Source organism: Thalassophryne amazonica, chromosome 19, assembly GCF_902500255.1.
Source record: "Thalassophryne amazonica chromosome 19, fThaAma1.1, whole genome shotgun sequence".
In the NCBI taxonomy this organism is placed as follows: domain Eukaryota; kingdom Metazoa; phylum Chordata; class Actinopteri; order Batrachoidiformes; family Batrachoididae; genus Thalassophryne; species Thalassophryne amazonica.
Genome location: NC_047121.1, coordinates 11,699,960 through 11,724,000, shown reverse-complemented (window position 1 = coordinate 11,724,000; position 24,041 = coordinate 11,699,960). Strand labels below are relative to the sequence as shown.

Below are 24,041 nucleotides of genomic sequence, written 5' to 3'. Positions count from 1 at the left end.
TCGTGTTTTTAGCTTCCTGGTTTGTAACGAAAATATACATTGCGACCGATTGTCATGGTAACCGGTCTGATATGGGAAAATAGCTGACCGGTAATCAGCCAATCAGAGTGCTCATAGTGTCGCAGCCATATAATAATTATTGATATTCACCTTATGTGTTTAATCCATCATCACTGTACACAAGGATGAAAAAAGCCCAAAAAATTGCACTCTAAAGTGAGCTCCAGTGTAGCACTGTACATGTGGCATAATTCTTTCAAAATTGTATAATCAGCCTAAACCAGAATCACCAAAAACCCTAGTGTGCATAACATGAGCAACCTATGGCTGCTCTGGGTGTGAACTATGTTGAAATTCTATTGCCAAACTGACAATTTATACGTTAATTATGTGGACCCTTCCCAGAGGTACAGCACCATTGTCAGAGTGTTCCATGGTGCATATTACAAAATGGCCGACGCACACCCAAAATGTCCTTGTATTTGACACACTCATCCAATCTTTTTATAGCTGTGTAACTGATAAAACCAAAGTATTTGCATCTATTTGGACGGCATGATGGAACACTCTGATTTGTGACACGCAACAAATCAGAGTGTTCCGTCATTCCGTGACACGCAGACTTACACTGTAAAATTTTTACATACTGCCTTGAGCGCACCGTGAGCACGACACCCACCTATATCCGCTTCTCGCTTCACTTTGCAGCCAATCACATAGTCACTGATTCACGACAGGCTAAGGACCGCCCACATGGGGACCAGCCTTGACTCAGGAATAAAAGTTAGTGCAGGAAAAAAAAAATCTAGGCTCTTTGTTCCAGGTGTTGCATGTGATCTGTTCGAAGACCCCAGCACTGCTAGTTGACTCTCTGTTTCAGTGTAGGCACCTTTCAATACAACATCTAAACTTTGAAGTCTGTTTCCTGTCCAATTCCTTTTGAGATCATTCACTGCATAAAAGAACCTAACACCATCATACTCTAAATTTCTGGTTAATCAGTATCCCTTGAACGGAATTTTGATTTCATCTGATGTCACACTGGCCTGGTTGCTAGAGGCTGAGAACAGAAGAACTAAGGTGCTATGGGATTTCAAGCTCCAGACAGACAAGCATGTGCCTGCCCACCAACCAGGCATGGTGGTAGTCGATAAGGAATGGAAAAGGGCAGCTGTAGTAGATATGGGAATTCTGACAGCAAGGTCAGAAAGAAAGAACATGAGAATATCATCTTGGCACTCTAAGAATGACCAGTTTTGTGGTTCACTGTTTTGCAGAATGACACTTTACCATTCAATCAGAAGTCGAGATTGAAACGTTGACCTTATGGTTGGTGGACTATCCATTCTACTGGGTGAGCTACAGTATAGCTGCCTCAACAAATCCAACTCCTTCTTCCAGCTGCTCCCATCATCGGTCACCACAGCAGTCCACCCATCTCTCTGTCACCTTATTTGCATCTTCATCAATCACACCAACCTCCTCCATGTCCTCCTTCACCACATCCATAAACCTGCTGTTGGTTCTTGCTTTTCTCTTCTTGCTTGGTGGCTCCATCCTTGGCATCCTTCTTACAATACACCCTGTATTCCTTTTCTGCTCATGATCAAACAAACCATCTCATCTCAGTTCCAATCTCACCACATCCATTGATTGTCTTGTGAATTGTCCTACGTGTGCTGTCCCCTCTGATGTGGTCATTTTTAAACGTGTTCATCCTGGTCACTCAAGAAAAACTGCAGGCGTGTTCAGGTCTGCCACCTGCAGCTCTACAAATTAGCTTTTTGTCAGTGGTACCATCTTTAAGTTATGCAACAAAACTGGTCTCATTACCATCTTGCAAACTTTCCTGTGTGACACTTGCCATTACACTTCATCCACCTTCACCTTGATACCATCCCTCTCCACTTCGAAGTTGTCCATTATTCCAACTACACACTTCACTGCTGTCATTCTGTCCTTGTACATATCCTGCACCACCATCACATACTTCTCTGCCACTCCATACTTCCTCATGCAATACCACAATGCTTCTCTTGGCACTCAGTCATCTGCTTTTTCTGAATCCACAAACATGCCGTGCAACTTCTGGCCTTCTCTACTTTTTCTTCAGTCTGTAGTGTTACTTCCTGAACATTTATACAATATACCTGCTCACAGGTACTCATAGTAGCTGTCCTCACTTTATCCTTACAGCCCATCAGTTGGAAGGGAGGTGATGGTCTAGTGGTTAAGCACTGGGCTTCAGACCAGAGGATCATCGGTTCAAAACCTAGCCAGACCAGAAAATCACTAAGGGCCCTTGGGCAAGGTCCTTAATTCCCTAGCTGCTCCTGGTGTGTTAGTGAACACCTTGCATGAGAGCATCCTGATATCAGTGTGTGAGTGTGTCTGTGTGAATGGGTGACTGTGAGGCATAACTGCAAACGGCTTTGAGCTTCTGATGCAGATGGAAAAGCGCTCTATAAATGCAGTCCATCAGTCTACCTTGTTCAACCTTCTCTCCCACTCATTTTTTCATACATGAACTCCTCAAAGTGCTCCTCAAAGGAGCACTTTGAGGAGTTTTCTCAACACACTCAACTTGCCTGCCATCACATTTCCACCTGCATCTTACATCGGTCCCATCACCATGGAAGAGAGTAGAGTTGAGATGATAGCAAATCCTGCCAATGGAAGAGGTGGGGCGGAGCTTACCCTCAGACAGGGATGACAGGCACCAACTGGTAATGGTTAGGAAAAGAAGGGGATGTCCTTTTGGTGATCTGTGAACAGCGAGATCATTGATGTTCTAAGGAATATGCACTGTTCCTATTGGTTTAAAGCCGATGAATGAAGCTGATGTCAATTAACCAATTCTGAGTGACTCCCTAAAGATCTGAGTCTTCTGGTAGAACCTATGCTGCACAACATTTCCAGCAGAGTGACTCTGTCTGGCCAATAGTCTTTTTTTCTGTCATTAGTGCTCAACTGTACATAGAGCTCACTATATGCCTATGGTTCTTACTACCTCTCTCTTCACCTTTGACACCTGTAGGCAAAATGTGAATTTTTAAATTGAATTAATGCTGAAAGAATATATGGTGAACCAAATCACTTTCTATTTGAATGTCTGTACAACATAGTAGTGTGACTGACAATTCAGTGTGACTTAAGCAATGAATGGGGCAATCAGGTGGTAGTGAAGGGCCAAATGTTTGTGGTCCACCTCAGTTGAGAAGGTCATCAATACAATGATGTGCTCGAATGATAGGTTCAGCGAACTGTTGGACCTTCATGACCCTGCCCGTGGTCTTAATGATTCAACACCTGACCACACTGACATTCTTATTCCTTGTATTGAGTTTTTCTGTTGCCCAAAAATGCAGAAGACCGTCGGCATTACCAAACCGCTGGGTCCATGCAGACACAATAAAGTGTTTTCAAAATGCTCCTCGCTGTGTCATAATCTAATTTGGGTTGGCTGACTTTGTAAATTATAGATGGGAAAATAACTGAGTTTCAGAGGGTTTGGTACAGTTGCTGTGGGACTGGTTGATTGTGTTTTTGTGTTCCACGCTGTGTAGGTGTTTTTTTTTTTTTGTTGATATGCTTCTAGGGTTATGTGTGCAGTGTGCCTGTAGGACTTTCTCAGGGAGAGCCTCATCTCATTGCTGTATGAACCTGCAGTTATACGTGCACGTGTGTGTGTTTTGCTTATGTAATATGTCACAGACTGAGATATACTGAGAGTGACGACACTAGCATGTGATCGCACACTGGTCACATTGTAAATCACAGACATTTCAATGCAGCAGGTTGTTGGATACATGGTTTTACTCCCAAAAAACTTTCAAAACGATGAGGTGTTATGCACCTGGATGCAAAAACAGATTCAAAAATGAATTTAAAAATGTTTTTTTTTTTTTTACAGATATAGAAAAGAAAAACATGGGAAAATGAAGTCAAAAGAATTGATAGTAACATCCAGCTCAGCTCTCTGTTAGGCAAGTTCATCTTCATCTTTGCTAAAAAAAACAAAAAAAGCAAAACAAAACAAAACAAAAAAATCATACATGTACAATAGACACATAACATGAAAAACACTTATTTCCAGTGTGGTCCTTTCAGGAACAACAAACAACATGATACAAAAATAAATTTGTAAATAAAATAGCAGAAATACATATTTAATAAGAACATTTTTCACCACAGATAAATAGACCAATGAAGATTCTGTTAAATTTTGGAGGTGATCCGGATTTCAATTTATAGGCTTTTAAGGATTATGTCAAAACTACTTCACACATTCTCAACAAATTTACACCACACATACATATTAGGTCATGGAAGACCACTGAATTTTGGAGGTGATCTGGATCCGGTTTGGCAGACGTCAGAATCTCTGATTGGGCTTCTTACTTTTATTATTGAAGTAACAAAAACAATCAGAAATATCTAAAAGGTGTGTCTTAAATGATTGTGAATTAAACACAGCCACAGACCTCTGAAACATGTAAACTGTAAAAATGATTCATGTTGTTTTTCATCCAGGATTTAATGTTCAAGCAGTAGCTATAGGAACATGTGACGTGTAGATACACAATTTGTTGTCCGACACATTCTCACTCTCACCTCTTCACATACAGTAGTGTTCAGAGTGCTATGTGACTAAAAAGATTAATCCAGGTTTTGAGTAAATTTTACATGGGAAACAAAGTACCAGTAGATTCAGTAGATTCTCACAAATCCAAGTAGAAAAGGGGGTGTTCACAATAATAGTAGCATCTGCTGTTGACGCTACAAACTCAAAACTATTATGTTCAAACTGCTTTTTTAACAATCCTGTGAATCACTAAACTAGTATTTAGTTGTATAACCACAGTTTTTCGTGATTTCTTCACATCTGCGAGGCATTAATTTTGTTGGTTTGGAACCAAGATTTTGCTCATTTACTAGTGTGCTTCAATCAATCAATCAATTTTTTTATATAGCGCCAAATCACAACAAACAGTTGCCCCAAGGCGCTTTATATTGTAAGGCAAGGCCATACAATAATTATGTAAAACCCCAACGGTCAAAACGACCCCCTGTGAGCAAGCACTTGGCTACAGTGGGAAGGAAAAACTCCCTTTTAACAGGAAGAAACCTCCAGCAGAACCAGGCTCAGGGAGGGGCAGTCTTCTGCTGGGACTGGTTGGGGCTGAGGGAGAGAACCAGGAAAAAGACATGCTGTGGAGGGGAGCAGAGATCGATCACTAATGATTAAATGCAGAGTGGTGCATACAGAGCAAAAAGAGAAAGAAACAGTGCATCATGGGAACCCCCCAGCAGTCTACGTCTGTAGCAGCATAACTAAGGGATGGTTCAGGGTCACCTGATCCAGCCCTTGTTGTGTGGGCCGCTGAAGAGGAGGTACTGCTGGCCCACCACCACTAGAGGGCGCCCTGCCTGGAGTGCGGGCTCCAGGCACCGGAGGGCGCTGCCGCCTTACAGGAGCAGCCAGGATGACAGCTGTCACCCATCACCGGAGACAGCTGATCCCAATCACTACGGAGGTATATCAGCAGGACGGCATCTCCACCTCATTTGCCGAGATATCGTTTCTACCAGAGAGGTAACGTATCAAAGCAAATAGAGTGCATCTTTTGGATTGAGCTAGTTTTTTGGATTACTGTTCCAACGAGAGGTGGAGGTACCTTTCCTGCTGTTCGGAGTCCTGGGTGCATACGCGCCCCCATCTAACTGTTCTTTGCTCCTCGCCAGCAGTACCAGGTCCGACACGCGGAGGCAGTGGCCACCTGGGAGTTCGGGACTTGGCGGCTCCAGTATTCCCGGGGTCCTGTGGCGGAGGAAGCCGTGTGGTTCCAGTCTTACCTTGGAGAGGCGTCTCCTATCTTCGAGCCTGCCCACACGACACTTTTGTGAATTGACTGTTGTCCATTGCTGTGATTGGTTGTATTCGTTGTGCACATTCACAACAGTAAAGCGTTGTTATTTTGACTTACTCCACTGTCCGTTCATTTGCGCCCCCTGTTGTGGGTCCGTGTTCCTACACTTTCCCAACAGCCCTAACTATAAGCTTTAGCAAAAAGGAAAGTTTTAAGCCTAATCTTAAAAGTAGAGAGGGTGTCTGTCTCCCTGATCTGAATTGGGAGCTGGTTCCACAGGAGAGGAGCCTGAAAGCTGAAGGCTCTGCCTCCCATTCTACTCTTACAAACCCTAGGAACTACAAGTAAGCCTGCAGTCTGAGAGCGAAGCGCTCTATTGGGGTGATATGGTACTACGAGGTCCCTGGGGTCATTGTCCCCACCATTGTCTTGTTGAAACACCCATTTCAAGGGCATGTCCTCTTCAGCATAAGGCAACATGACCTCTTCAAGTATTTTTGACATATCCAAACTGATCCATGATACCTGGTATGCGATATATAGGCCCAACACCATAGTAGGAGAAACATGCCCATATCATGATGCTTCACTGTCTTCACTGTGAACTGTGGGGTTGTCTCACAAACTGTCCGCGGCCCTTGGACCCAAAAAGAACAATTTTACTCTCATCAGTCCACAAAATATTCCTCCATTTCTCTTTAGGCCAGTTGATGTGTTCTTTGGCAAACTAACCTCTTCTGCACGTCTTTTATTTAACAGAGGGACTTTGCGGGGGATTCTTGCAAATAAATTAGCTTCACACAGGCATCTTCTAACTGTCACAGCACTTACAGGTAACTCCAGACTGTCTTTGATTATCCTGGAGCTGATCAATGGGTGAGCCTTTGCCATTCTGGTTATTCTTCTATCCATTTTGATGGTTGTTTTCTATTTTCTTCCACGTGTCTATGGTTTTTTGTCCATTTTAAAGCATTGGAGATCATTGTAGATGAACAGCCTATAATTTTTTGCACCTGCGTATAAGTTTTCCCCTCTCCAAACAACTTTTTAATCAAACTATGCTGTTCTTCTGAACAATTTCTTGAACGTCCCATTTTCCTCAGGCTTTCAAAGAGAAAAGCATGTTCAACAGGTGCTGGCTTCATCCTTAAATAGGGGACACCTGATTCACACCTGTTTGTTCCACAAAATTGACGAACTCACTGACTGAATGCCACACTACTATTATTGTGAACACCCCCTTTTCTACTTTTTTTTTTTTACTAATAGCCCAATTTCATAGCCTTAAGAGTGTGCATATCATGAATGCTTGGTCTTATTGGATCTGTGAGAATCTACTGAATCTACTGGTACCTTGTTTCCCATGTAACAATAAGAAATATACTCAAAACCTGGATTAATCTTTTTAGTCACATAGCACTACTATTATTCTGAACACTACTGTATTCATCTTTAGTCGTGCCTCTTTTATCACTAAGTGATAAATTAGGTAGCCCCGTCATGTCATTTGTACCCCCTCACGCATAGCCAGAATGATGCAGAATGGCGTCAGAAAAGTGTCAGATTTCAGTTCCAAAACGTTCTGACAGCAGTTCGCGAAAGTCCCCAAGTTGGCTCCATTCAGCCGGCTGCCCGAGTCTGTTGCACATGTTCAAAACACTCTTTGCACCGTCAAGGTGGGACACCTATCCGATGGCGGTCTGAGCGCCATCTGACCACAATTTACATATGCTGAAGGCAGCATAAACAAGATCCGAAACAATTTGAGCATGTATGAGGGAACTTCGAGATGGATCAGGCATGGCAAAGCCTGCCCACATGACCTGCAAATGCCACTTATACACCTCTACTGTTATTCTCCCATCCTGGAGCACAAAGGAACTGTTATGGCACGCAGCCATCCGATTGCAGGAGATGTGAACACAGCGCAAATACACAGAAAGCTCCGTGTCCACCGCGGGTCAATGTGTGGCACAGCACACGGCACAGCAAATCTGGACAGGCTGTTATATCCATAATAGATCTTACAGTACAGATAATATTCCTCCCCATGGCAACATAAAAAATGTGAAATATTGTGCCCATCAGATCTGTGACACCATGGTGGCTGATGGGCAGGTGCACACGCTGTCACACATCATGTCAGAGGCTCAGAGCTGAATGAATCTCACTGCTGTAATAAACAAATTATTGCTTGAGCACATTTAATTATGTCGGACATATGACGTGGAACTGTTTTGCCATGACAACATATGAAACATGAATCTCACCTCCAGGAGCATTTCGCAGCGCAGTGCACCAGGACCACGCAACTGTGGTGGAATGCTGGAAAAAACAATGCCATAAATAAATCACATGTGATAATCCAACTAGAAATCACAATGTAGAGTTGCATTGTGGAAAAAAGAAATTAAAGTTTGCTGGAAAGGCTGCGTTTGACGAACAGTGGGAAAGCTCACTGCAAATGTTTAAGCAAGGTGTCCTTTGACTCTCAGCAAAGGTTTGCTGTGTGCGTGCACACAGAGCGAAGTTTAGTTGGCAATAAAGTTCAGCATCAAAAGCTGTCCAGATGTACACATAGCTTAGCGGCTTATTCATGAAAACACACACACTGAGCGATCATTTCCTCATGTCAGCACTTCTACGCACACATACCCACATGAGGTCAGTGAGCATTGGAAACAGAGGATGAGCGAAGGAGTGACTGACTCTAAGGTCCATCATGGGCGGACCTTAGAGTACCTTGCCCACCCTTTGAGGCATTTGGGCCCACCCTGGGTGGATGAGCCTATCAGTCACCTGCCAACCACAAAAAAAAAAAAAAAAAAAAAAAAAGCAGGCAACCACAATTTGTATAAATTTCCAATATACAGTACATGATTCATAATGTTGATAAACACACTGTGCTAAATGATTCGATGTGGCAACAATGCGCAGAGAGGGTGGAGATTGCTACATCACTCTCTGCCTTCGAGGGCCCGGTGAACACAACTCCAACAATCGCCATCATGGATTTGTGACAGGAAAAAGCAAAACACTCAAGTCTGCAAGTCATAACCACAATATTAAGAGGAAAAAAAATGAGTGATGGGCATCACCTTGCTGGGAGAAATTTTTTTTGTTGTTGTTGTTAACTATCGAGTAATCTGACCTTGAAGAAATTATCACTATTTTGTGATTTCTTTATGGCAGGGCACACATTATGTCTTTATGCTATAGGCTGATGCAACATTTTTCCACCCTATAGGAAATACCCATTTCCAAAACACATTATGCGCCACCTAACAACAAATAAAATTTATTGCAACAATTTCAAATTACAAAAAAAGACTTTGGGTACAGAGAAAAGGCAATCAATTAGCCACAGCAAACAAAACTCATCCAGCCAACCAATAACTATTGGAAAAAGTAAACAGTGGATAGGCTAGTGACAACAAATCATCATTACAATTTTAATTCATTAATTACCTTCTTCAAATCACGTCGGGGTCACCAGTTCTTGGGATAAGTCAGGGGTCTCCAGTGACCTCACTCTCCCCTGACTCTCTTATCCTGTGCGTCCGTTGATTTGAAAGAAGGTTTTGACCAGTTATTTAAGTTTGAACATAATTACCCTGAAGGCTAGACCACCACTCAGAGATTTATTAAACAGAATTTAAATGTCACAGAATGTAAGTTTTACAGAATGAGTGAGATCATGCCCAGAAGTTCTGAGGGTCCCAGCGTTATCCTTCATCTGAATGGTCTTCATCCCTCTGCTTCGCAGCATTGGTCCTGCCTACTCACGCTGTGCAGTCTTCTTACGTCTTCTCCTGAAGTGACACCTGTGCCTAAAGTGATAAATTGTTTTTGGGCAAAAACTGCTAACTGAAGGACTGTCAGCAAGTCTCATCACGCAGTTATACCACAAGAATGTTTGCATATTTCAAAATTGCACAACCTTCTGACAAACAAGTCTCCTGATACCTGCGTATCAAGTTTAGTCTCCTCCTCTGACTGTTTGTGGTCAGTACTGGCATCCTGTTCCATGCTGTTTGCAACATATGGCTGTTTGTCAATGTATCTTTCGGGGCCTGACCGAAACAGGGAAACATCACATTTACAACACTTTGAAAATGATTATATAAGTAAATCATCTTTATAACAGCATGCTAAGAAACTGAACTAAAAAAGAAAAAGCAAAATCTTGAAACAAAAGCAAATATACGTAATCATAAACATAACATACCTTTAATTTGGTACACACAATACACAGTTCAAAAGCATACAAACATATATTTCAAAAGTATTTGAATATATAGATATCATGTAATTAACCTTAGCTATTGATTACATGTTTAATAAGCATTGATAAATATTGATCACTATGAGCATATGAGTAATATATTCTTCAACAGCAACAAGCTCTATTAATACATAAATGATCACTTCCAAACATTAGAACACACTCATAAATGTGACAATATATTCTTGGTTCAATAAAAGATAAAGAATAATAGGATGATTCTGAATGGGGGAAAAAAGCACAAATGGTTGCTGGAGCCTAATCCAGTGGTCACTGTCAGGGCTGGTGATGGTTTGATGCAGGAAGCAGTAGGAGACCAATGCAAACTCACAGACATGGTTGATTGTGGAGGATAAATAGCTTTATCTGATGACCAGGCAGTGGGTTCGGTACACATGAAGTCAGACTTACACGCAGAGGGATCAGACATGGAACAGGCAGGGTCGTGTCCAAGAAACGAGCAGTGTTCGTACCAACATCGTCAAGGAGTATAGCAGGCAGAGCAAAAGCAGAGTAAAAAAACAGGCAGAGTTCAGGGCTACAGCGAGGCGGAGGACAGAGTACACAGGCAAGGTCAAAAATAATAAAGCGCAAACTGGACAAGACGAGAGGCGAGAAAGTGATCTAAGTCAACAATCAGGCAGTGAGCGGTGGAACTGTGATGGTTTTAAAGAGGAGCAAACTAATCAGGTTGATGTGAAGCAGGTGTGTGGAAGGTTCTGGAAAGAGGTGTGGTTAAGTGAACAAAGAAGAGAGAAGAAAGGCAAGAGTGTGCAGGAGGGCAAAACAAAAGTGGTGCAAAGCAAGATAAGTAGGTGACAGAAGAACTAACAGAATAACGTGATGTGTTCTAGACAAACAACAATGCGTGAGCAAAACAAAAAGGGGCAGAACTAAGAAATACCGTGACTAGTCTAAAGAGGGCAAACAGACAAATGACTAACTAGAAAATAAATGATAAGCAAACAAAACCGGAGGTTATAGAAAAGCACAATAAATAACAAACAGAACTTAACCTGATAAGAAACACTGCAAGACAAATAACCAAAACCTGAGACTAAAGCATAAAACAATAAATGTGATAAACAGAACAAAACTAAGACTATAACAACTAAAGGGACCAAGAGTGAAAGCAAAACAATAAGCAGTAAAGTAAAATTATAAATGTGGTAAGCAAATGATACACAGAGAGTAAATCAAACAAAACCAATTACAACCGAAGCATGACCATGAAAACTGGATGTGACAAAACACAGAAGGCTCAGAGCAGAGAAGATGAACAGGGTCAAGAACAATACCAGCAGGGCCTAAAGGGCCGGATCATGACAGTCGCTGGGCAAGACCAGTAGTGGGCTAACCAAAAAGTTAGCTTGGATAACCATCAATCAGATAACTGAAAAGTTATCTTTTATGACGATAAACCAATAAACTGCTAAAAAAAATTATCTTTATTACAGATAAGCGATAACTATTAGTACTGATTTGGATGCGGACACATCAGATTACACTGGCGGCTTCTGATAAACCAGTTCACTTTAAGCGCCGCGGGGGCTGCTGGGTAAATTTAAGGATCACAAACACAAAGAACACATGAAAAATGAATAAATTAAAAAAATAAAACCCCAAACACTGTGTCACCATCTTTCAAAAGCAGTAAAACACAGTATTAGAAGTCACAGTTTATCTCGGTATTAGATACACCATCATTTATGAGCTAAAAGCTGCTGCTTTTTTCACACGTTTTGAACTCTGCGGCTTAAACAACCGAAATACATCCATTAATGCATTGATTGGCAGAGTACAACACATGTAGTAAATAAAAATTCTTACCTGTTAGTTTCAGTGGGATTCATCTGAATAAATAATCCACATAAAGCATCCTTTTTTAAAAATTCCAAAACAGTGTCTAAAAACGTGAAGAAAAGTCCCTCCCTCTGTAGACACAGCTGCGCCGTGAGAGTTCCTCTCAACCACTGAGTCTTGGTGATTAAATTACAGCCACAAAGAAATAAAATAAAATAATGTTAAAATTTTTTTTGTTTTGTTTTTTGTGTCGAGTGGATGAGTTACAGTAACGTCCAAAGTGAACCTGAACTACACTACCCACAATGCTCCCTGCTTGGAGTGGCTAATCACCCTTTGCACTTAATGATGATGTCATCAGCAAGTGACAGGCAGCCAGTCTGCTAAAAACACAAAATGTTTGATTTTAGGGTTTACAAACGTTTTTGACCATTAAACTTTACCAGCAAAAAATGTTATCGGAGTGAAAGTTATTGGAACTAAATTTATCGGAAGATAATTGGTCCGATGATGGTTTTAAAACTGAAAAGCTAATGTTAAAGATTTTGTATATATGTTATCACTGTTAAACATTTGTACCTTTGTCTTCTTTCTCATGAGAACGGTGTTGTGCTGTTTGCACCTAACCCCAAGAATGTACGTGTTATTCAACCTTGTTTTAGCATGCTGGGGTCAATCTGAACTGGGAATGAAGAGCTGGATGTACTTATTATTATTATTATACAACTGGGAGTGAAGCATGACGGGGTCAGGCTGAACTGGGAGTAAAAGAACTGAAGGTTGTTTTGACTGTTGTGATGTGATGCTTAGTGTGAAGACCAGGACACTCCAGGCAGATGCACAACAGCTGATAACTGCAACAGACGAACGGGATGTGCTGACCTTCGACGATAAGAGTAAAAGAAAGAAACTGTTTTTCCTTACAGCTGCACTTATTGACGTATGTGTTTATGTTACGGGAAGAAACTTGTCTCGCGTTGCCCCCCCCTAGGACAAGTTTTATGATGTAATGAGGGCTTCTCTAATAAAAAGAGCGGGAGCACAGGCCAGACTTTAGTGTAGCCTTGGTGTACAGCCTGGCTGCACTCCGCGCGTGATTAATTTGACTTTCTGTCTCACTGGTGTTTCTTGACTCTGTTTGTCTTATCAAAGGTTTTAAGAATGTTTGGAGGAGAAAATACCCAACAGCTAATCCGATAGCAAAAACATTAGCTTCGATAATTGTCTGATATCAGATTAGCTGAACTGTGCCCACCACTGGGCGAGACAAACACATTGGCACATGCACACCTACAGTCAAGTTAAGTGTCCAGTTCCTCTAAGCTGCATGTCTTTGGAAAGGGGAGGACATCAGATCACCTGGACAGAAATTCCACACAGAAAGGACCAGGCGGGAAGTGATCCCATGGCCCTTCTTGCTGTGAGGCAACAGCATGAACCACTAAGACACCGTGCTGCCTGTTTAATCACAGAATAAAATCAGGTATTTTTAAGGGCAAAAAGCATTCACACATCTTATTGAATTTTATAAATATTACATATTGAACAACTTCTCATTGTCATTGACAGGGAAAGGACACTGATGTGTGTGTGTGTGTGTCACACACAGTAGACACAAAGACGAGCTGATTGGGCGACTCTCCCTTGACATCTGACAAAGCAGTCTGTCAGTGTTCAGGTCACCTCATTTCCTCACACACACACACACACACACACGGTCAAATGGTCAAACACACACAAAGAGACATAAATCTTTGTCAAGGTTATTCAGCAGCTGGTTTCTTTGTAATAAATGACACTGTATTATTTACACTGTACTACAGAAAGGAATTCACCCGTGTGCAGAACCACTACAAACTATTCAGAATTGTGCCACATCCCAGCAATTGCATTATTATGTGTAAGTTGAGTAATGTTTCTTCATATGAATAAAAAAAAAAAAAAAAAAAAAAATTAAAAAGTTTATAAATACTATTTTGAAAATACAGGTTCCAAAGTAAAACCTCAATGCAACAAAAGTCAGTACAATTAGACATACATCTTATACATCTCATCTTCAACCGCTTACTACAATTGAGGGTCACAGGGGGAGTCGGGGTGTGATAGGGAGTCATAGGGCGTGAAGTGGGGTTCACCCTGGACTGGACACCGGTCTGTCACAGAGCCACATACAGACAAACAAACACATTCACACCCACATATACTCCTACGGACAATTTAAAGTTTCCAGTCCACCTAACCTGTGTGTCTTTGGAAGTGGGAGGAATCTGGAGCACCCGGAGGGAACTCACGCAAACACGAGAAGAACAGGCTCCACACAGAAAGACCACAGGTGGGAATCAATCCAATGATGTTGAGGCAACAGTGTCCAACACTAAGCCGTCGAAATCATCGATAATACAACTTTTTTAAACAAATAAGTCAAGGGATGATACAAGAGCATCAATATCTTTTGGAGTTTATTTAGATCAAAGAATAATACACAAAAACAGCACGGTGCAGCACCAAGAATCAGAAACATTGGTAGCAGAAGACAGTTTTTATAATCCCAAATCAGATGAAGGAATAAGACAACAAGGTCCTGGGAGTTGGATACCTTGTGGAGGAGGACAAACTGTCCTGTATGTGACGGCCTCCATTAACTTCTCAAAGGCATGGAAGATGAGAGTTAGCCAAGACCTTGTTGGAGAAGTGGTGAGAGTAAAAGCTCCTGACCCACTAACCAAAAGAGAGTCATGAAGTCAATTCAATCAATCAATCAATTTTTTTTATATAGCGCCAAATCACAACAAACAGTTGCCCCAAGGCACTTTATATTGTAAGGCAAGGCCATACAATAATTATGTAAAACCCCAACGGTCAAAACGACCCCCTGTGAGCAAGCACTTGGCTACAGTGGGAAGGAAAAACTCCCTTTTAACAGGAAGAAACCTCCAGCAGAACCAGGCTCAGGGAGGGGCAGTCTTCTGCTGGGACTGGTTGGGGCTGAGGGAGAGAACCAGGAAAAAGACATGCTGTGGAGGGGAGCAGAGATCGATCACTAATGATTAAATGCAGAGTGGTGCATACAGAGCAAAAGAGAAAGAAACAGTGCATCATGGGAACCCCCCAGCAGTCTACGTCTATAGCAGCATAACTAAGGGATGGTTCAGGGTCACCTGATCCAGCCCTAACTATAAGATTTAGCAAAAAGGAAAGTTTTAAGCCTAATCTTAAAAGTAGAGAGGGTGTCTGTCTCCCTGATCTGAATTGGGAGCTGGTTCCACAGGAGAGGAGCCTGAAAGCTGAAGGCTCTGCCTCCCATTCTACTCTTACAAACCCTAGGAACTACAAGTAAGCCTGCAGTCTGAGAGCGAAGCGCTCTATTGGGGTGATATGGTACTATGAGGTCCCTAAGATAAGATGGGACCTGATTATTCAAAACCTTATAAGTAAGAAGGAGAATTTTAAATTCTATTCTAGAATTAACAGGAAGCCAATGAAGAGAGGCCAATATGGGTGAGATATGCTCTCTCCTTCTAGTCCCCGTTAGTACTCTAGCTGCAGCATTTTGAATTAACTGAAGGCTTTTTAGGGAACTTTTAGGACAACCTGATAATAATGAATTACAATAGTCCAGCCTAGAGGAAATAAATGCATGAATTAGTTTTTTCAGCATCACTCTGAGACAAGACCTTTCTGATTTTAGAGATATTACGTAAATGCAAAAAAGCAGTCCTACATATTTGTTTAATATGCGCTTTGAATGACATATCCTGATCAAAAATGACTCCAAGATTTCTCACAGTATTACTAGAGGTCAGGGTAATGCCATCCAGAGTAAGGATCTGGTTAGACACCGTGTTTCTAAGATTGTGGGGCCAAGTACAATAACTTCAGTTTTTATTTGAGTTTAAAAGCAGGAAATTAGAGGTCATCCATGTCTTTATGTCTGTAAGACAATCCTGCAGTTTAGCTAATTGGTGTGTGTCCTCTGGCTTCATGGATAGATAAAGCTGGGTATCATCTGCGTAACAATGAAAATTTAAGCAATGCCGTCTAATAATACTGCCTAAGGGAAGCATGTATAAAGTGAATAAAATTGGTCCTAGCACAGAACCTTGTGGAACTCCATAATTAACTTTAGTCTGTGAAGAAGATTCCCCATTTACATGAACAAATTGTAATCTATTAGACAAATATGATTCAAACCACCGCAGCGCAGTGCCTTTAATACCTATGGCATGCTCTAATCTCTGTAATAAAATTTTATGGTCAACAGTATCAAAAGCAGCACTGAGGTCTAACAGAACAAGCACAGAGATGACTCCACTGTCCGAGGCCATAAGAAGATCATTTGTAACCTTCACTAATGCTGTTTCTGTACTATGATGAATTCTAAAACCTGACTGAAACTCTTCAAATAGACCATTCCTCTGCAGATGATCAGTTAGCTGTTTTACAACTACCCTTTCAAGAATTTTTGAGAGAAAAGGAAGGTTGGAGATTGGCCTATAATTAGCTAAGATAGCTGGGTCAAGTGATGGCTTTTTAAGTAATGGTTTAATTACTGCCACCTTAAAAGCCTGTGGTACATAGCCAACTAACAAAGATAGATTGATCATATTTAAGATCGAAGCATTAAATAATGGTAGGGCTTCCTTGAGCAGCCTGGTAGGAATGGGGTCTAATAGACATGTTGATGGTTTGGATGAAGTAACTAATGAAAATAACTCAGACAGAACAATCGGAGAGAAAGAGTCTAACCAATACCGGCATCACTGAAGCAGCCAAAGATAACGATACGTCTTTGGGATGGTTATGAGTAATTTTTTCTCTAATAGTTAAAATTTTGTTAGCAAAGAAAGTCATGAAGTCATTACTAGTTAAAGTTAATGGAATACTCAGCTCAATAGAGCTCTGACTCTTTGTCAGCCTGGCTACAGTGCTGAAAAGAAACCTGGGGTTGTTCTTATTTTCTTCAATTAGTGATGAGTAGAAAGATGTCCTAGCTTTACGGAGGGCTTTTTTTTATAGAGCAACAGACTCTTTTTCCAGGCTAAGTGAAGATGATCTAAATTAGTGAGACGCCATTTCCTCTCCAACTTACGGGTTATCTGCTTTAAGCTACGAGTTTGTGAGTTATACCACGGAGTCAGGCACTTCTGATTTAAAGCTCTCTTTTTCAGAGGAGCTACAGCATCCAAAGTTGTCTTCAATGAGGATGTAAAACTACTGACGAGATACTCTATCTCACTTACAGAGTTTAGGTAGCTACTCTGCACTGTGTTGGTATATGGCATTAGAGAACATAAAGAAGGAATCATATCCTTAAACCTAGTTACAGCGCTTTCTGAAAGACTTCTAGTGTAATGAAACTTATTCCCCACTGCTGGGTAGTCCATCAGAGTAAATGTAAATGTTATTAAGAAATGATCAGGACAGAAGGGAGTTTTCAGGGAATACTGTTAAGTCTTCTATTCCATACCATAAGTCAGAACAAGATCTAAGATATGATTAAGTGGTGGGTGGACTCATTTACTTTTTGAGCAAAGCCAATAGAGTCTAATAATAGATTAAATGCAGTGTTGAGGCTGTCATTCTCAGCATCTGTGTGGATGTTAAAATCGCCCACTATAATTATCTTATCTGAGCTAAGCACTAAGTCAGACAAAAGGTCTGAAAATTCACAGAGAAACTCACAGTAATGACCAGGTGGACGATAGATAATAACAAATAAAACTGGTTTTTGGACTTCCAATTTGGATGGACAAGACTAGAGTCAAGCTTTCAAATGAATTAAGCTCTGTCTGGGTTTTTGATTAATTAATAAGCTGGAATGGAAGATTGCTGCTAATCCTCCGCCTCGGCCCGTGCTACAAGCATTCTGACAGTTAGTGTGACTCGGGGGTGTTGACTCATTTAAACTAACATATTCATCCTGCTGTAACCAGGTTTCTGTAAGGCAGAATAAATCAATATGTTGATCAATTATTATATCATTTACCAACAGGGACTTAGAAGAGAGAGACCTAATGTTTAATAGACCACATTTAACTGTTTTAGTCTGTGGTGCAGTTGAAGGTGCCATATTATTTTTTTCTTTTTGAATTTTTATGCTTAAATAGATTTTTGCTGGTTATTGGTGGTCTGGGAGCAGACACCGTCTCTACGGGGATGGGTAATGAGGGGATGGCAGGGGGAGAGAAGCTGCAGAGAGGTGTGTAAGACTACAACTCTGCTTCCTGGTCCCAACCCTGGATAGTCACGGTTTGGAGGATTTAAGAAATTGGCCAGATTTCTAGAAATGAGAGCTGCTCCATCCAAAGTGGGATGGATGCCGTCTCTCCTAACAAGACCAGGTTTTCCCCAGAAGCTTTGATAATTATCTATGAAGCCCACCTCATTTTTTGGACACCACTCAGACAGCCAGCAATTCAAGGAGAACATGCGGCTTAACATGTCACTCCCGGTCCGATTGGGGAGGGGCCCAGAGAAAACTACAGAGTCCGACATTGTTTTTGCAAAGTTACACACCGATTCAATGTTAATTTTAGTGACCTCCGATTGGCGTAACCGGGTGTCATTACTGCCGACGTGAATTACAATCTTACCAAATTTACGCTTAGCCTAGCCAGCAGTTTCAAATTTCCTTCAATGTCGCCTGCTCTGGCCCCCGGAAGACAATTGACTATGGTTGCTGGTGTCGCTAACTTCACATTTCTCAAAACAGAGTCGCCAATAACCAGAGTTTGATCCTCGGCGGGTGTGTCGTCGAGTGGGGAAAAACGGTTAGAATGTGAACGGGTTGGCGGTGTACACGGGGGCTTCTGTTTAGGGCTACGCTCCTCCTCCTCACAGTCACCAGTCGGCCTGCTTTCCGGCTGCTCGGGATCTGCCAGAGGGGAACTAACGGCGGCTAAGCTACCTTGGTCCGCACCCGACTACAGGGGCCTGGCTAGCTGTAGAATTTTCCACGGTGCGGAAGCCGAGTCTCCAATTCGCCCAGCCTGGCCTCCACAAGCTATGAATAAGCTACACTTATTACAAGTACCGTTACTGCTAAAGGAGGCCGAGGAATAACTAAACATTTCACACCCAGAGCAGAAAAGTGCGGGAGAGACAGGAGAAGCCACCATGCTAAATCGGCTAAGAGCTAGTAGCTGCGCTAAGCTAGCGGATTCCTAAAAACACGCAAAGTGAATAATGTGTAAATAATTTAGAGGTGATTCAGCAGAAGGAGTGCTTTAGTTAAGGCACGTGAAGATTACACTGGGAAACAAATCGTAATCTAGATAACTAGATCAATCTAACTGGGCAGATTAAACAGCTAACAGATACAGAAAAACACAGCTGTGCTCCGGAACAGCAAGTGATACAATACCGCAGTGAGAGCCAACCACCAGTAGAGGCAAAGTGAACTAAGTAAAGTAGAAAAGCAAGACAAGGCAAATGTATTTGTATAGCACAATTCATACACAGGCAATTCAAAGTGCTTTGCCAAAGCAAAACAAAAAAAAAAACATAATTAAAATGATAATAAAAGAGCATTTAAAAGATAAAAGGCAGTTAAAACAGAATAATAAAATACTGAAATAAAACTAATAAAAGTGCATTCAGAACAGTGAAACAATTATGAAAAGTAATTCATGAAAAAGCTGCAGTAAAGAATTCTGGGGGTTTTTTTCAGCCCAGATTTAAATAAACTGAAAGCCTCTATGATCCTATTGGCCACGTGATACCACTGAAAAGAACGGAGGCCATACTTGGCGGCACGGTGGATACTAATCCACCGTGCCGCCAGTTAGCACCGGTTAGCAATGATTGTCTCACAGCAAGAAGGTTGTAGGATACGCTTCCCACCCTTTCTGTGTGGAGTTTGCATGTCTATGTGGGCTTCCTCCCTCAATCAAAAAACATTAATTTAGGGTCTGCTCCTTCTCTGCCCTGTCCAAGGCAGCATCTCTACATCTGGAGTTGGGTCCCTGGGCGAAGGACTGTGGTTGCTCACTGCTCCTCATGGTTGGATTGTGTCTAACTGTAATTGGGATGGTTAAATGCACAGGACAAATGTCATTGTATGTATGTATATGTACAATGACAATAAAGGCTGTATTATATTATTATCAGGGAGGCATTCCAGGAGGCTCTGCTGCTGAAGTGTCCGGCTGCCACGTTGCCCTGAGGGGAAACCTTGGTTTAAGGGAATCCCTCTGGCTTTCAGAATTCCCTTCACGTCCTTAGTGCATTTAGTGCACCCACCCGCAGCTCAGGACACTACAACTTTTACATTTATCTACTTAATCACACATTTCATTGTAAATTATCACACTCCTCTCATGGACTGATACCTCACTTTCACACATACAATGGTAAAACACATGCACACACAATATGCTTTGTTGGCAAACCCACTCGTGTTTCTGGAATATAGTTTGAAAAAAACTTGTCATTAAGAAGACAGAAAGAAGAATATCATCACATTCGTCAAAGTTTGAGATGTGCAGAATGCATCCCCTATGTGAGAACAAAAGGGTTTAAATACACACATCTAAATGTCAGGTGTGCACGTGTGGGCTGCTGTCTCCAGCATGTGCCTTTTCAGTAAATTTTGTCATGATTTTGCTGTTTGTGCACACATGGGTGGGAACAGGGTTTACTGGGTTTGGGTAAAACCTCTCACACAGAAGGCATGTTGCATGGCGTGTTTGTGACAAGCGTGCTATACCTCGCGAGCACTTTTATCTCAGTTTTCATCCATTTTAATATGGATAACCTGGTGCTTTCCAGCCTCTGTGTGGCGTGTTTGTGGCATGTCAGGGTGAAGCTGAGTGAAAAGCATTCTGAACATGACCAAAACACTTTCTGCCCCCTGGCGAGTGCTGGCAACCGTGTGGCATTCTGTGACATGTTTGTGGCAGATAGTGGTGGAGTTGGATGGCGAGTGCTACATGGGCCTTTAAATAAGTCACTTTGATGTGCAGGAAATATCTTGAAGAAAAGACAGCAGGCCCAAATGCAGTGGTTCACTCACCCACATTACATTTTACTAATTTTGTACAGCCCTTGCTGCTGTCCCTCCCCCCAATAACAATAACCATTGTTGTGCAAGAACTCACTCAAAGTTGAGTTTACAAGGATTAAAATGAAAAAAAATCCTGTTCTTAGTTCACCCACTTATTTTTCAGTCAAACCAGAAGTCCACAACATTTGGAACTATTGTGGAAATTTATACACAGTTATGTGTTGCAGGCTGCTAGTGGAAGTGTAAAAGAATGTAATGGAAATTAATTTTCTTTGTTTTCACACACATATGCATGCACACTTCCATCAGCTAAAGTAGGCGACTAACTACTCTCCTACCAAAAATGCATGATGTGCTTAAAAAAAAAAAAAAAAAGAAAAAAAAGCAACTATTTCATGTTTTCTGCCAAAACAGCGGATGTGAAAGCTGCCTCATACCACAACTCAGACCAAAGGACTCAGTTTTGGTTCAACTAAAAGACCACGCTGGGCATTCCATTTCCAAATCAAACTGAAGCATGGTCCAGTGTGTTTGTGTGAAAACATTTTGTGGATGCTTCTGACTTTCTGACAAACAGAAGAGAGGTACAAGAAGGAGGTAGGTTATTGTTACATATTATACAGCAGAAGAAGAAAAGAAATAGTTAATAATTAATACAATTTAGCTGATTAAAGTCTGTGCCACTCTCCATGTTCATGTCAAAGATAAAACGTCTGTTTTTTGTGTGTTGCTGCAATCACTCGCAATGTTCCACATTCCAGGAGGTGCTGTCCAATGACCCCCTTATCAACCAGAAAAAGAAACAAATAACCTTAAGGTTGAAGTTGAGGGAGCGGCACGCTCCGTTTCCTAATAACATTAATTTCAAAGGATATAAAGCATAACCAGACCAAATGTACACAAACAGGAACCTTCTGCCATTGCTATTTTTTTCTCACACACCCCCGTTTGGGAAACGTGTACTCACAGTGACTGAGATTCCGCATCAACATGCTCACAAACTCTGCACTATATGCCACTCTGATCTACACCCCATTGTTAATTAAATTAAATGAAATTTAATTTAATTTATTTCATTTATATAGCGCCGAATCACAACAAAGCTGCCTCAAGGCGCAGATGTTGTGCCTCAAATACCAACCTCCAGAGCAAGAACACAGGCAACAGTGGTAAGGAAAAACTCCCTCTGAGGAAGAAACCTCAAGCAGACCAGACACAAAGGGGAGACCCTGTGCTTGGGCCATGCTACAGACACAATTGACAAAACAATTCACAAAACGAATATATAGGAAATATTGCCGGTGCAGAGGACGGGAGGGTTGCAGAAACAGACACCACATCCATCTCTGGATGGAGCCGCACTTCAAACAAAGAGAAAAAACAGAATCAGGCATCAGAAAAACAACAAATATAGTATAATTTCTCAGCATTAAGCAACAAGAAAAAAACAGAAGAAATACTAAAGTGATCGCCGACCACGAGTCCTAAGCTTCACTAAAAGACCCAGACTTTAGATGAAGTTGAGGGAGCAGCATGCTCCGTTTTCTAATAAAATGAACTTAAAAGGGTATAAAGCATAGTAACATACTATGCCAGTATGCTAGCTATACGAAAGGGAAAATAAGTGCGTCTTAAGTCTGGACTTGAAAGTATCTACAGAATCTGACTGTTTTATTGACACAGAAGAGCATTCCACAGAACAGGGGCACGATAAGAGAAAGCTCTGTAACCCGCAAACTTTTTATTCACCCTACGGACACAACATAGTCCTGCACCCTGAGAACGCAGAGTCCGGGCCGGTACGTAAGGTTTAATTAAGTCAGCTAAGTAGGGAGGTGCCAGTCCATGAAAATTCAGTAAGGTATGTCTTCTATAATACATTCCAATTCTAAGGTAGAACTGCACTAGTGTATACCTGAATGTGTATACCGTGAACAATTTTATAGGTTAGTAGCAGAACCTTAAAATCTAATCTCACTGGGACAGGAAGCCAGTGAAGAGATGCCAAAATGGGTGTGTATGTGGTCAAACATTCTGCTTCCTGTCAAAAATCTGGTAGCAGCATTTTGAACCAATTGGAGACCCCTAATGCTGGACTGCGGTAAACCAGAAAATAGAACATTGCAGTAGTCCAATCTAGAAGAGACAAACGCATGAATCAGGGTCCCAGCGTCAGCCATAGAAAGGATGGGATAAATCTTCACTATATTTCGCAGGTGGAAGAAAGCAGTCCTCATAATATCTCTAATGTGGAGCTCAAAGGACAACGTAGGATCAACAATGACCCCAAGCTTGTCAGTGTGATGTATGACACATGAGCCTACCCTAAGCATTAGCTAGTCAAATTGATGCCGATGTCTCACTGGACCAAGAACCATCATTTCAATCTTATCAGAGTTTAAAAGTAGGAAATTGCTAGACATCCAGCTTCTCACTGATGCAAGGCAATCTTCTAAGGTTTTTCTGTGGATGAGATTACCAGTAGTTATTGACATGTATAACTGTATAGCAATAGCAATGCCACAATATGTGCCCAACTGGTGCTATATAAAGGGAGAAAAGCAGGGGGCCTAAGATGGACCCCTGTGGAACCCCAAATTTCTGTCACTAAGGTCCTTAGTGACAGAAGGTCCTTAAACTGTTTTGTTGGTATTGGATAAAATAAGCAGATTGTGCTTTTTGTATATGTTATGAGTTTCGTCAGCACGCCTAGTGAGATACTATCAAATTCTGTAAATCTAGGTAATTACCTCAGTGATGGCACCCACCTCAATAGCAGGGTGTAGTGGCTGGGTTCAGGCATGCTGGGATATGTTTAACCTAATGTCGTTGATTTTCTTCTTGAAATAATCCAAGAAATCTTGTGCTGTAAGAGGAGAGCAACTTACAGGTGGTTGTCCTCAGAAGTCATCAGAGTGACGTGCACACCAGTGACACTTGTCTCCGTTGCAACCCTTCCATTATGTTTCTGAATGTAATGCGAATCTTGTGTCGATGTCTTCTGTTTTGTCTTGATAGAATAGCAGTAACTGATGGTTACCCTAATGAGTCTGGTCTGCTTCAGGTTTCTGCCTGTAAA

The 24,041-nt window shown here is 41.5% G+C and overlaps 1 long non-coding RNA gene across 1 annotated transcript; it reads right to left on the bottom strand.

Moving 5' to 3' along the window:
• Window positions 1-2,357: 2,357 nt before the first annotated feature.
• On the bottom strand, window positions 2,358-22,663 carry LOC117500702. Its single transcript, XR_004557830.1, has 4 exons — window positions 22,423-22,663; window positions 6,628-6,634; window positions 5,064-5,069; window positions 2,358-2,368 (listed from the first exon to the last, which is right to left on the bottom strand). It is a non-coding gene; the product is annotated as an uncharacterized LOC117500702 (long non-coding RNA).
• Between the last annotated feature and the right edge of the window lie 1,378 nt (window positions 22,664-24,041).